The following is a 14,444-nucleotide window of genomic DNA, read 5'->3' as shown; positions in this document are numbered from 1 at the left end:
TCTTCCCAGCAGATGTCCAGGAAGTTCAGGTCCCCCATGACTACCACATCCTTAGCCTTCACTACCTCTGAGCTGACTGAAGATTTCCTGGTCAAGCTCTTCACCCTGGTTGGGAGGTCTGTAGTAGACTCCCACTGTTAAGTCTCTTTCCCCTTGACTGCCTTGTACTCTAACCCAAAGCACTTCAGAGTGCCCCTCCCCTGACTCCTTGGTAATTGTTAAACTGGAGAATTCCAAAGGTACCACCTGATGATGTCACCTGAGAAAAGGGAAGTCATAGCTTTTGTGCCAAGTTAGTGGTTATATTCCCACAGCTATCTCTTTTAAATAATGAGATATAACATTGTATTTGGAAACTTTACTCCATTCTGGCAGTATTGCTGTAAAAAAAGACATGTTCAGTAATGACAAAATCGCTTTACTGGAAAGATCTGGCCCTCAGATGTCACAATCTGAAAGCAATTGCTTTTCACCTTTGCAGCATAGTGACTAAATTATGTCCCCCTTGCCCATGGAAACCACTTTACATGATCAGTAATAAGTCTAGTTAACTGAGATACTGCACTAGAATACTCTGATCATTTAGTTCAGTCATATCCATTTTCCTTTAAATATGCCAGTGCAGCATGCTCCTTTCTCAAATAAGAATATGTCACATATCATCCCTTATGACCTGTCTTCCTCAAGTATGAAATCATAGTGATTGAACAACATTTCTCCCTTATTGAAGTGCCTCTGATCCTTATACTATTCTATGGGCAGAACTCACTGAACTCACTGGAATAAGTATGAGGGATGAAAGATTACATCAGGCTGCATCATTTGATTTGAACCCACTGCTAGAGTCAGTGTAGGCGATTGCAAGGCCCCATGAAAATCTAGAGAAATGCAGGTACTGTCTGAATGAAGTCCAGTGCATTGATTGTTTTTCCTTTTTTGGTGTAAGGTCTGGGAGTAAGGGGGTGCATGCATACAAGATTTTACTGCAAAGTAGTTTGCTGGAAGTAAGCATGTGTGTTTACATGTCCACATGTTTACTGTGCAGTAAAACTCACTAATCGTGAGTGAATTGGCTACCTGAAAATGCAAGTAACAAATTTACTTATGATTACTAACTGTGCAGTAGCTCCTGTGTAGATGCCTGACCAGGAGAAATCAGTTGGCCACCAGGGGGTAGGAAATTGCCCCCTACCCCCGGGAGCTGCCTGCTGCTGGGGCGGGCTCTGCCACTGGAGCCTGGGCAAGGACTATGTCCCCTGTTCCAGCTGCATGGAGATCCAAGCCTCTTGCCCAACCCCCACTTCACCATTGCATTTGGGGAGCAGGGGGCTGGGATATTCTTATCTGTTATTATTTTTATCCCTAATGACCTCCCACAGTGGGCTCACGACCATGGAGCTGGTGCGGCGAGAGGCCCATTGCAGGGCCCCAGGAAGTGGGAGCATTTTGTTGCCATTAGCAGCAAATATGCTCCCACTTTCCTACACATGTAGATGCCTGCCTGTGAGTGTTTACTCACAAGTAGTTTACTCACAAATAAACTGCTCCCAGATCTAATGTACCTGTAGACACCCCCGGATTAATGAAATGGGGGGTGTCTCTTAATTATTTTTATTTACAGTGTTGAATTAATCAAGGAAATACATTACAAAATCATTACACAAAGAAAGAATCCAAACACAAAAGTATCCAGCTACCAAAACACCGAGGCCCGAGAAACAGCATAGATTCCCTTGTATTTTCTTATAATATTTCGAGTTTTATTTCCAATTTAAAGATTTATATGCCTATCAAGTCAAACCAATATTTTCTTCACGATGTCTCATCTCATTCTGTGACATTAAATTCTATAGTAACTGCATTTTTAAGGAATTAAATGGATAGCAACCTTTTAAATGATTTTTCATTTTTGACACTGAGCCAGATATCTATGCTGATAAAATCTATAGCTCTTGGAAATGAGATAAAATTAGTAAGACTTTATAAAATTAATGGGTGTGTAGTTATTTATGTATCTAAGAGGAAAAACAAACAAACAAAAATTGCCTCTGGGTAATGATTTAAACTAGCTTCTTTACTTATTGTATTCCAAGTAAGGCTATTAATAAAAAAAAACCCCACAACTTACAGATGATGCCACTTCGTTCCAACTGCTATGTGTTTGTGTTTTTCAGGTTTTTTTAACAGAGATAAAAATGGCTAGCTTCCCTTATAGTCAGGTAAACCTTGTTCTCCTATGTATTCCAAAAGGAATAATATAAGAGTTGCAAAGCATAAATTCCAGGACAAAGATTTTTTAAATTAATACTAAGCTGAAGCTACATTGGCCATTAAAAAGGAAAAGGAAATGTAACTTAAAAGCCCTGCTACTAGTGGGGCAGCTGGTTATATGCACAATGCTATATCTGGCATTTCTTAACTTTTGAATGTTTGACTCTGAGACCCAACTAATATTGTTTCATATATATACACACACACACATATTTATATGTGTGTGTGTGTGTGTGTGTATATATATATATATATATATAAAATATCATTTAGCATGAGCTTTCTTGAATTATGTAAGCAGTGTTTTTTGCCTGCACAGCATGTAATACAGTGGGTCTCTGGTCCATGCCAGGACCCTTACGTTTTGTGATAAAGATGGTAGCGTTGCTTAGATAAAATCATACCAGCATGCAAGATCATAAGGAAGAATATTGCTTCAGGGTAGTGTAGCACAGTACTCTAATGATCATGCCACAGGTTAGACATTATCTAGGTTCTGCTCTGGGGCTATTTTTAAAGCTGGAATCCTGAGCAGCCAAGAGAAGGAGAAGATACATGGGATCAGGAGGATAAAATTATGTTCAAGGTTGTGTGTTTCAGTGAGACAGTTTCTGCTCTGGAAGGCAGCAGGCCTTGGGTTCTAGTCTGAAACCTTGCTCTCAACAGGGCAGGAACTGCACTAGTCTACATCTATTTTACCCAAAGGTAATTGAATGCAAAGGGCAGTGCTAGTGAAAAAGCACCGAAGAAGTGATTGCATAGTAAAAACAGGGGTCTGATTGTTTAAAGCACTATTCTAAGAAGTCAAAAAGATGCCAGTTTTGATGCCTACTAGGTGAGAGAGGCCTAGAAGTGGTGCTTAGGCTTTCTGGACAACTGCCTCAACCACTCAGCTACTGAGGCTAAAACATGGGAGTGCCTTCATTCCCTACCTTGTACTCAAGTACATGAGTAGTCAGTGCATAGCCAACTGAGCTTACTTAGGGTATGCACATGTAATGTGTGTTGGTGTGGCCAAAAATGTCCAATACATGGCTATAAAACTGCCATTTAGGCACACAAGGAAACAAAATTAATCTTCTAATGGTCTCTCTGCCTGGTGTTGGCCAAGCTCACCCTGCTCCTAAAAGTTAAGCATTAACAGGAAGTCCTTCTGATTCTAGAAAGAAAAGAAATACATTCTAGCAGCAACCACATTTACACTTCTTCAAGGGGTAAGGAGAAACGTCCACAGGTCAGGGTTCCTTTAAAACCATCACATCAACCTGAAGAATGTAATTAGGATGTTTGTGAAATGGTGTAGTGCTTTGTCATGCTGAAGAGTATTATGAGGTCATAGTATAATGAGGTAATTACTCACTTTGAGGCATAGCAACCCAGTTCTATAACATTTAGTTTAAAGGATTTCTATCAGCCTGGATCTAGCATATGTTACACCTTTTAATGGAAAAGATTGACCATTGGTTTAGGAAAGCTAATGTCTTGACTCACAATGTGACCTAGCCCTTGTGTTTAAAAAAAAAAATAAAAGAACTCTTTCAGTGCATTGGGCAAACTATTAGGGCCTTCTGGCATTCACCTTATAATGTGAAACAGGACATTTCATTGTTGTTAGAACTACACATTTTGTCATTGGCCATTGAGTCACACTAGTACTGCCCTTTCCATTACAAATGTATGATGTAATATTCAGCATTTTGGAAAGCTTTACTTTTGAGCTTATCTATACACTAAATACTAGAAGGCACATTAACTTATTTAAATATTATAGAAGAGAACAGGAAATTCAAATATCTGTTGAAATACTATCTTAGCAAACAGCAAAATATAAGGAAATGTTATTCATATTAAGAAAGTAAGGCATTTAGCAACACAGGCATTAGCCATTAGTACACTTTGGACTGGGTTGTATTCTGTGCTGTCTTTTCTTGTGCTACTAAAATAATTAAATTCAAGTTTTGTCTCATAATTTCAACTTAGACCCCCCTCTGGGCATCAATCCTAGGTCAGCTTTATCAACAATAACAAAAACCTGACAGTTCGAAGCTTGCTTCTAAAAACACACAGCAACTGGAGCTTTTTTAAAACCATTGACTTTCAAAACAACTCTGTCTCTTGCATGCAATCTTGATAAGGGAACTTTCCAATGAAGAATTTGCTAGGTGGACGTCTGATAGCAAGGTTGTCTTTCCCTGGAAAATTATGGTCATCTTCAGTTTACATCAAATTGCTATCATCTGAAACAAAACATGTAAGCGAATATTGAAAGTTTACTCTTTAAGAATAGTGCTGTGCTCCAGAAGATTTCTGACATGTGCTCTATATATGTCAATCAAGATAGAGATCACTCTTGGGATAAAAAAGTAGACACAATTGTTTGTGGAAATTAAGAGCCAGAGCTCATTTATTTAGCTGGGTAATGTAGTGTTTTTCTCCAAGTAACTTGCGTCTGGTGTAAATTTTAAAGTTATTGATTGGGCAGAGGACTAGATTTACTCACTAGCCAATGGCTAATGGGGAACAACTTTAGTTCATGCATAATAATAGTCATCTTTATTAGCTCTCTGATTGTGCTCTGTTTTGTTAGATCCAAAGAACTGGAATTTTTTTGTAATTGAGAAGTTGCCTGACATTTGAAAGAAATTAGCACATATACCAGTGTTGGCTTCCTGAAAATCTTTGACTGCCAGCAATCTGATTACAACAATGAAAAGTTGAGTCATAGTGCCTACTTTTATCCACTCATTGTCTTCTTTTAGACCGCAAGAAAACTAAAGCTATCAAATGAAGAGCATTAGTTTTGTGATTTACAACTGTGCTGGGTTCTCTTTTTCCTGCATGGAAATTTTCATAAGTGGTTTGGTAAATGTCTTTAAAATAGCTGTGGGATTTCGCAGAAAATAGTTTACAGAACTTGGGCCTGCTAGTTCCATTTCTGAGTTCAACAGTGAGGATCCCTCAAGTGATAGGGACCAAGCTGAGAATGCAGAGAATGGAGTTCTGGAAGCAAGTTGGGGAAAAGGAGACATATGGTGCAACCCACAGAAATGCATTAGCTCATGGTTTTCTGAATGCCTGCTTCACACAATTTGTCAAATCTAACTGCTTATTATTATGCATCCTAAAACTGGGCAGATTATATATATTAGTTTACACATCAGTAGCTATAAATTTGTTTGTATTTATCACATGGCACTGATTGCCATACACAGTGCAATATGCATGCACATATGTTAATAATTTATACCCACAAAAAATGCACTTAGTTGTTCATATGGCAGGGACCTGTATATGATTAGGATTCCAAATACAACCACTTGCTTTATCATGTAAAAATAGGGGCAGACAAAGGTCAAAAGTAACAACTTCCTGAATTTTATTTTTTATATATTTAAACCTATGTCACTAGAAAACATGCTTAAAGTTCCAGGTTTTTGAGTGGAAGTCTAATTTTAATGCTATTGAATATGCATTAACAATTGGAATTGCCTATCTAATGTAAAGAGTCATGTTGTGGAAGAGGTAATATTGCCAGGTGCTCACATTGGGCCCAAGAGGAAGGGACCACAGCAGAGTTTGAAGCACAATGATACGGCTGCTGTCTTGGAAGGGAGCAGGCCCTGGGAGCCCAGGATGGAGGTTGTGGGTGCAGTAGCACCATGCTTTGATTCCTGCTCCACTGTAAGTTTAAAACAAACTGCCTCTTAGGGACAGTATTATTTCTGTTCAGGTGGAACTGAGGGAGTTAATTGACTTCATGAATCGTTATCTACTTGAATTGTGTTAATCTCTTCACTTCATAGTTAAGAACCCTTTATTTTCCACTAGTCTTCTTCTACAATTATCCTGTCTGTTATTTACTCCTGGTATTTACTCCTGCTTACCTGCTCACCCCCCTCTCCCCTGCCACATGCCCAGTAAGGGTGTGCTGCTACCTAGGAACCTGCACGGGGTGACTTTGTTCCTTGTGGGTCTGAAGCCACAACAAATGAGAGACAGGGAGGGGGAGGGCAAGGTTAAAGGGAGGCTGAGCTGTGCAGTGGTGCAGCAGTCAAAGGAAAATGGGAGTTGCAAAGGTGAGGTGAAGAGGTAAATTTTCTATAGTTATCTTTTCCTGGGTTATTCGTTGCAAGAGATGATGGAAGCTATGGGAGGTTTTATCAACACTGAAAATAGGGCAGCATAAAGCCAGGCATGGGTGAATGAAAGGGGTTGCTTTTCCCATGCAGGGATGCTGCCAGGAGTTGGAGTAAATTTTCCCCAACCCTATTTATTCCCCCCCTTTTTTTTTGAAAGTGGAGAGCAGTGGGAGGCTAGCTATGGGTATGCTGAAAAGTGAAGAGGAGCAGTGAGGGGGGGAGGAATTACAGACCTGCCTCACTTGCTGCATGTTTGGGAACTATGAGAGCCAGGGAAAAGGGGGAATTTTGATGGGAAGGTGCCATGGGGAGCTAGACAGGGGTAATTCCTGGTCCACCCACAGCTTAAAATCAGCTGCTTTGCAATGGCAGCAGCATTTCTAGTTGGGCAGTCAATTGACTTCATGGCTCATTGTAATCTACCTGATTCCATCTAAACTCCTCATTCCATAGGCACCAAGGGCCTTTTGTGGGGGCAATACAATAGAAGAGAGGCTAGGGCATTATGGGAGCAGGAAGCTATGAAAGACAGGGTTTGGGCTTGAGTATTGTAGGTGAAATGGGATATGAACAAGATTGGGAACAAGAGGGAGGACCAGGAGGTGTGAACAGTTACAGTGAGGTTCGAATGCTTGGCGAGATAGTGGAGGGCTTGTGGGTTATCAGGTGGGGCAGTGAGGAGTCATGAAGGTTGGGCCATGCTAGAGACAAATCGGTACTGGTTCCAGTTAATTGGGGGAGGGGAGGCATTCAGGATGTAGGGTCCTTTCAGTGGGATTGTGGGTCTGATAGGGCTTTGGGCTGAGTATGGGAATATGTGAGATAACTCGGGTTAGAGTGGAACCAGGGAGCATTTGAGCTGGTAGGGGCAATGCATAAAGGGTAGTTTGGTACCATGGTGAAGTCTCTGGGGCATTTGTGTCAGGGTGCAGGGAGCAGTTCTGTCCATGGCTGTGTTGGAGAGTGATAGCTGTAACCCCTATGCCCCCCTCCAAGAGCAGATGCCTGTCCCACCATAGAGCTGGCAGTCAGCCTCTACAGGTCCAGTTATATCTGTTTTGCTTAGATCATAAAGTGAATATTATGCTTGTCTGTGCTTGTCCATTCTACGCTCTTACCATATTAGTAAACATTTTTTGATGGAGAAAAAATGCATTGAGTTATGGGGTGCTGCACCACACCACCTGCACCCCACTTTTCAAAATCATGTTTTCCAATTGCTGTCCCAATCTGGGGCCAAGGGTGAGTGTGCCTGGGGGAGCAAGGAAGAAGTGGGCTCCTAGCCATGCCCCTGTTTGCCAGCAGGCCAAAGGCAGGTCAGAGCAGTGCATGTTACAGGGGGTATCGACCCTTAAAATGAGACTGTTTAAAGCACACACTAACTTTAACACTAATTAAAATTTGAATGCGCTAATTGCAAGGTGTAACTACATCCTGGGTGCATCTACACTTGCCCCTACAGTGCCATTGTTAGTACACAGTCATACAGTACTTCCTTTAGGTGGCAAGGACAGTGCAGTTATTTTTAGTCACTACCTCTGTGTAATGACATGGTATAGCAAGGGAGTACATCGCTATGGCAATGTAGCTGTGGCATCACATTTTTTGTCCGTCGACACTACATCGCCAAAGTATGTTGCTATAGTGATGTAGTATCCCATGTAGACAAGCCCCCTGAGATGCAAGTTCAAAGCCTATCTGTGTGAGGGGGAGCTAGAACCTGGGTTTCCTAGTTTCTAACCAAGTACCCCTACCTTGCATTTTACTTCTAGCAAATACATGTGCAGGGCGACTCTATTTTGCCTTGTGATGAAATAGAATTGCAAACTGTCTGAGAGTACCAAAAATTGCAGTTATGTCACTGTGTGCTTGTAATTTAGGTGGATAAAGGGAAATAGGAGTTAACCCTATGTGTCACTTGTCCTCCCACAGAGGAGGAGGAAGTGCCTAGATGGGACCAGGGGTGGTTCAGGGGCAGGAGGTGAAGAGTGTGCAGTAGTGCAGTTGTAGCTTGCCTTTGATTCCTGGTCCACCCACAGTTTAAAATCAACTGCCTTGCAATGGCAGCAGCATTTCTGGTCAGGCAGTGCTGAAGGAGTCAATTGACTTCATGGCTCATTGTAATCTACCTGATTCCATCTAAACTCCTCATTCCATAGGTGTTAATGGCCCTCTCTTTTTTGTGATAGGCCTTACGGTCCCCTAATATATCCTTTGTCCTCCAATTCTGCTCTCTGTTAGCTGCTCCTGGTAATGAAACTCTTATTTCAAAGCCCTGCAGACTGTTTTTAACTCATTCAAATGAAGTTATATTTGAAGTCTAGTACCAATGAGAATATGAAGAGCTTTATTATTATGGGATTGATTACAAGGCATCAACTGTGTATGTATTGAAGCAGGGGAGGGGGGGAATCTTGTTTCTTCTTTGAGAATTAACTGGCTTTACTCCACCATTGGTAACATCCAAAAGAAAAGTAAGTCTTTACACAATGAATCAAAAAAGAAGCAGATTCTTAGAGGTCATTCTTGGGGCTCAGACTGACAGAGGCACCGTGGTATGACTCATCAGGGCATCATATCAAGCCAAACTGTCAGCATCAGTAGATGGCCTGCAATTTTTTTTCTTAGAGAAAGGTTGAAGAAAGGAATTTTGCACCATTTCCCATTGTGCTGAACAAGAATTTGCCTGGAAGCCTTGCTTGACAGATTTGCCTCTATCCCCACTATGATTTGTGCTCCTGTGAAATAGGAGCATCTAAAACAGGGGACATAATGTAATGACAGGCCAGCTTCAGTTATGCTGGAAAGTGATACACAGATGAAAGCATGAGTTCTGCTCCACCTTTCATGCTTTTCATATTTGCATTTGGAGTACATATAGATAGGACCCCAGACAGAATTGACAGACAATTAAAAGGCCTCTCAATTCAGGGAAGTATATTTGCATGACACATGACCTCTGCTAGCCGACAGTATTGTAGGGCATGAAATGATGTCTTGCTATCAACCTGTGAGCCCAAGAAGAATTATATTAAGCCCTGCCAAGAGGTTAACTTCTTTGCTGCAGGAGCTTTGTTCTGATAGTGTATTTCTTATCAAAACTTTAGGATTCCTTTCTCCTGGGGGAACTTAATCTTTCAGATTTAGGTCAGGAGGTACGATATGTAACACAGAGAAGTAAATACTATAAAATTCTAGGGGTAAACTAGACATGGTTTTTAGAGTTCAGTTAAAGAAAACCATGTTTCATCCGAACTCTAAGAATGCAAGAGCAGTGGAAACAAGTTCCCCTTAAAAAGATTTCCCCCCTTAAAAAGATTATGTAGAAAAATGCAAAGAGGTTTTTTGGAGACTTTTTATATAACTGAAGACAAAAACTTGAGCTTTTATTGGTAGCCATGACAGGTTAATATTAAAGTGCCCTGTGTTTTGTGAGTTTTAACATGAAGAAACAAGTCCCAGAGCCATTAGGTTTTGCACCAATCATGAATCAGGCCTTACATGTTTCACTTGAAAATCTACCACACTGACAGTAATCATTTAAGTGTATGTGCGCATGTGTGTGTGTATATAGATAGATAGATGGATAGCTAGATAGATAGTACAAACATTTTTAAAAGCCATTGTTACCTAAAAGGAAGTTTACTTTGGCAAAATAAATATCTTTGAAATAGTAAAATTATACAGTTCATTTCAACCAGATGTTGGATATCTCTTTTCTTAAAAGCTGGGCCTTATCCTGTACGGGAATACAGACAGATGCTCTGTAGCACTTCATTATTGGATTGCTAGTACATTTAGGTTGCATAAAGAGCATTGCAGAATAATGTTTGCAGTGTACTGCGCCAAATATAATCTGAAATCCTGTAGCATCATAGAACAGATGGAACTTAAAGTAGTTTTCAAGCTCAAATCTGGGGGTTTTTTGATGACCTGCTACAAAGATGGTTTGAAATAAACTTTGAAAACAAACTTTCCAGGTGCCTAAAATGTGTAAATATCACTATAGAAATTGTAGTGCATATTGATTAAACACCCAGAAACATTCTGTTATTGATTTTATTTTTAAACCTTTTGAGGCTGGAAGATAAAATGTTTGAAGCATGTTAATAAATCTTTTGCACTGTCAGGAAGAAAAGATTTTGTGTATCTTATACACTTTCTATTTAATTTAAGAGAAATACCATTTCTGCTAGAATCTTGTGTCCCAGCAGGTAATGGGCCATAATAGATTAATTGGTGGCCATTTCTTTGTCAATGGCTCTATCAGCTTTCATTATGTGGAGTGCTTCTAACTCAAGATTACATTCCGTCAAGTGAGTAGCTAAAAAAAGGGATGCAGAAATAATTTACTGAGGTTTTGTCTTATTTTGTTAATTTTATAAGATTTTCTTTTTCGCCTCCTGGTATTGTTAAACTTTAAGGGGAGGTTAACTGGGGGAAATTACTAAATGGGTAGCTTGGCAATATAGCATTCAAGTGAAATTCAATTTAAAAACCCCCCAAAACTGAAAATTCATAGATTGTTAGGGGCAGAAGGGACCTTGTAATTCATTGGGTCCAGCCCCCCAGCACTAGGCAGGAAAAGAAACTGCGGTCAAGTGACCCCAGTGCGGTGACTGTCCAGTCTCCTTTAAATGGTTTAAACACTTAAAGGTTTTGCACAAAGGAGAATTTTTGTAAAACATGGAAAACAAAAATTACTTCAAAACTGTTGAACATACTGGCACCATTTTTCCTGCTTTTTAAAAACAATTTTTTTTTGAGCAGCTCTATTTGCGTGCTAAGCGCAGGTGGGTGCTGTAAGATATACATTGATTTTGCAGGGGGCGATGCATTAATTTGTGCACACCAACTCATCACTGGTATGTCAGTCAGCATTGCTGACCTGGTAAAATGCAGGAAGGTGGTCACCTAAATCTTGTATTCAGCATGAGCAGAAATTGCTGAATATTTGTGTACAGCATAATAAACTTGCTGGCTCATTACTCAGTGTTTTCCCGCCACACTGAATGAATGGAAGAGGAATGACATAAGCAGTGGAGATGTGATGAGTCATCACTTCACCTGGGTATAAACCAGTTGTTAAATGCTGCACTAGCAGGAAGCGTTCTCTTAGTTTGAAGATGTCCCTGATCCCAATATCTTACCCTGATTCCAACCCCATCTCCTGCTCCCTGTTTCTCTGTCTATGCTGTTGATATCTATATCCAGCTTTTGACCCTTGGCTTGTTCTAGTACATGAGTTTTAGTTCCTGGCCCCTAGATTACTCCTGACCCTGGCCTGTTCCTTGACTACAGGCTCTGGTTCCTGGTAAATTCTTAGCTTTTGATCCTGGTCCTACAGCAAGGCTTTAACCAGTAGGGCTAACCACCCATATCCTGGCTGCTGATGGGTGGGTACTGTGGTAGCCAGTTTAAAATTCAGCCAGAAGAGGATCTGTAATACCAAGCCAGCAGGAACAGAAAGTAATTTCTTGAGGTCAAAGGGATTGCAGCTTGAGAGAGACACAGAGGCTGCGTGGGAGCAAGAGCAATGCAAAGGCTACACCAGTCGGGGTTGAATTGGGCACCACAGATTGTATTATTCACCTTTAGCTTGAGACAATGGCAGTCCATGTTTCCTTCTGTGTTTTCGATCTGCTTGTTTCAGAATATAACTGAAAAAGCCACTGCTACTGACAGTATTTCAATATTTTAGGAACCGTGACTTTTTGGAGGACAGGAGCAAGCCTGTTCTGAATTATCTGTGATAGTGCAGTAGAGTAGCTTGTTGTTCCTAAGGGACAAGTCTGGGAACTCAAGGGTTCTCAGCTCCCAGTTAATTATGCTATCAAGAAATAAAAAGTAAATGCCATAAACTGGAGTGAATATGAAGGAATTGAACTCCCCATGTGTTTTTCCTACCACTTTTTGTTATTTCCTACAAAGAACTGAGAGAAGAAGCTAGAATTTCTGTAGTTCAGCTGAAATCCTCATTATGGGGTGCCATGTAAACAATGTTCATTATAGTACCCTTTGCTTAGATGAGACTTCAGACAGAACCACATACCACTATTTAGTTGTTTGGTCAGGGGCTGAATACATGGGAAAGACAGTAAACTAATAACATGTTTAGCTTCTTCACACTGTTGACAAATGCAGCATGTTAGTTCAGAATACTGCCCCTTGTTTGGCCTAGATGTACTTCAAAATTTATCCAAAAGGAAATCTACAGGGCATCATTAAGAGGGGAAAGCAAAATTAGGGGAAACATTAAGACATTTTAAAGCTTCTATGGGAATTTTACTTGGTGAAATTACTTACATATATCTACCTGAAAATTCCTTGGGGGATTTTATCAACATTTCTTCCTCCTTTTCCCTTCAATTGAAATCAAGATCAATTCACAAAGCCCTCCATTACTTGACACAAGGAACAAATGTGTTGACATGATTAGCAGTGTTTAGAACACCAGTTCTCAGAAGCAAGAAGGTCTACAGACTATAGCATTAGTCTGTCAAGCCATCAAACCAGACTCTTTTCCTACCTTTCTTAGACAGAGAGACTCTTAAATTGAATAATTGTCATTTTCCAGCTCTCAGTGAGGCCAGAAATCACTAAAAATCTCATTTAAACTTTCCGTTCTAGTTCTCAAGCAAATTTACAGCAGAGGTCAGTCCTTTTGCAAGATTTCTGGAGGGAATTCTTCATCATAACAGATGTATTTTTTCCATTGTAGTTTAAACTATCTTCCATCAATTTTTCTTGTCATTTCACCCATCTTATTATGACCTTCATAGGATAAAAGAACAGTAGCAGCCATGCCTTTTCTCTGAATATTGTGCTTTCCAGTATATTATGTAGTTAATATTGATTGTAAATCACAGTGAACTCAATGAATGCCTCCCTACCTCTGCACTGCTCCATGACAGGCATTCTCATGTTTTTATCCAACTTAGAACTACTGCTACTTTTGAGATTTCTCTTATGAAAATAATGAGAATTCATTTAATTTTGCTCCTTCAGGTATAACAAAATCATCAGCATAACTTTAAGTGAGATTGTCTAAGAAGCAACCAGATTATGAAAGCTTTTTCTTCCTCATTAAAAAGAGATCAATAAATACACACTAACCTAATTTATCTAACAACTGAATTTAGTATGGCAGTAGAACCTGACATAGGCTATGGCCATATAAGGCATTTGACCATGTATCCTTTTAAGCATGTAATTAAGGGTCAAATGGTTTTAACTAATTGGAAATAATCTTATGTTAATCAAACATTATGCAAAATAGACTCATAACATTAGGCACACATGTACACACACAAAAGCAGCTCTTTTTTAATATTGTATGTCTTGAGTAAATAATATATTTCCTTTGGCATGAGGAATAGGAGGAAAAACATGAGGAAAGGAATACATGAGAAGAAGCAGAACAAATGCAATAAAAAAGATTTTATATTGTTTTCAATAAATTTGTCAGGGAATTTAGAGCTGATGGGAGGGAATGATTGACAGACCTGGAGGCACAAATTCTGTTGATACAAAAAGCAGCTACAGCAAGGGCAGGGGCATTGCAAGCTTCCTACTTTGCCAAAGTTTCTCAAACCTGACTTGTTTGGCTGAAACATGAAAGTACAGTTTATTCTCCATGTTCATGGGATCTTTGGTCATCCTACTGTAAGAACATCCATTTGATGTCTCTTCCAATGCACTAAACATAAAAACAGATAGAAACAAGTTTCCCTCACTGTTGACCTGGAATGAAACTGCACCATTAGTCTAGAAGAGCAAGTTTTATATAGCCAGTGACAACATTGATCCTTGCATTTCCTAATGTAATTAATTTAATGGTTTCTGTGTGATTTTTAAATTAATTTGTATTTTAAGTTTTTAGTAAGTCAAATTTTACACTTTGGCAGCTCTGCCTCCTTCAGCCTCTCTCTTGACAATAATACAAAATAGTTTTTCCATTTTTCTTTACTCTGTCTCATTCCTAGCTATTGTGAGGACCTGTGCCTTTATGTGAGATTGTGCGCTGGGGCCATA

This window comes from Crocodylus porosus, unplaced genomic scaffold, assembly GCF_001723895.1.
Source record: "Crocodylus porosus isolate Cpor-Errol unplaced genomic scaffold, CroPor_comp1, whole genome shotgun sequence".
Lineage (NCBI taxonomy): Eukaryota > Metazoa > Chordata > Crocodylia > Crocodylidae > Crocodylus > Crocodylus porosus.
This window is presented reverse-complemented; position numbering follows the sequence as displayed.